Genomic DNA, 1,129 nt, shown 5'->3' with positions numbered 1-1,129 from the left:
TAATCAGGCTGCAGACCTCAAGGTCAGCAGTTAGAAACTACCAGCTGTTCGCAGGAGAAAGATGAGGCTTTCCACTCCTGTAAAGATTTACAGCCTTGGAAACCCTGTACAGGGTTGCTATGAGTTGGAACTGACTCCACGGCACATAGCCACCACCAATGAGTGGCTTATCACGAGTCATTGTATTTTTTTTAAAAGTTTGCTAGTTCTCATGAATTTCAATAAATCCTATGTGGGACATATATGTCCCAATGGACTCTGGTGTTGATATAAGTGGGATGAGACATGAAAAAATATTCACTTGTATATTACCTATTCCTGAACATACTTTCCCAAACACACAGGAAATGGCAAATATACTTATAAGCCTTGTCTCACTGAACAGAAGCCCAAAGAGACAAAAGCTATACACACTCATTCCTCTAGGGTGCATCACCTCATGCAGTAACCTCTCAACACTCTGATATGTCACCAACGAGCTTCCTTCTGTATTACACAGTTACAAAATTTCCCACCCCGACAACAGTTCCTATTATATGTGGGGAAAGCCTCCCAAGAAACTCCAGAGATGGAACATATAAGTGGTACTTATGTGTACCTCGGCTTTCAAAACAGTTAAAATGGAAATCTGTTTTATCTCAGGGAAGCCCTCTTACACTCTGCTCCAGTCAGATACCTGGGTGTCAGCTTCTGCCCACTGTGAGCATTGCTGCACATGAAGTCCCAGAAAGACCTTGTTACGCTGTCCCCACTTGAGCCCATATGATGGCTTCCTATACTCTAGGAATAGCTTCATGCCCATCACTGAGCTGCAATGCCAGTGTTAGGTTTTATGCCTGAGAGCAGAACAGATGGCAGTGATGAGAATGAGCAATATTGTGGTTAACCTGGGTGTCAGCATCCTCACCTGTGAAATGGTGAGGATGTGTGTGCACCACCAGAGTCACTCCTGCCCTGCTCTCCTCACCCCAGGGGCCTGTCTGCTTCTCTTTCCTCCTGTTGGCAGATGCCTAAGTCTGACTCTGTCCTCCAGGATCATGTGACTGCAGATTTCCAACGTTGCTCTGACTGGCCTGCTGTGTGAGTAGGTGAGCATGTTGTTGTTGTGTGCTGTGGAGTCGGTTCCAAC

This window comes from Chrysochloris asiatica, unplaced genomic scaffold, assembly GCF_000296735.1.
Source record: "Chrysochloris asiatica unplaced genomic scaffold, ChrAsi1.0 scaffold00008, whole genome shotgun sequence".
Lineage (NCBI taxonomy): Eukaryota > Metazoa > Chordata > Mammalia > Afrosoricida > Chrysochloridae > Chrysochloris > Chrysochloris asiatica.
Note: the sequence above shows the minus strand (reverse complement) of the source record.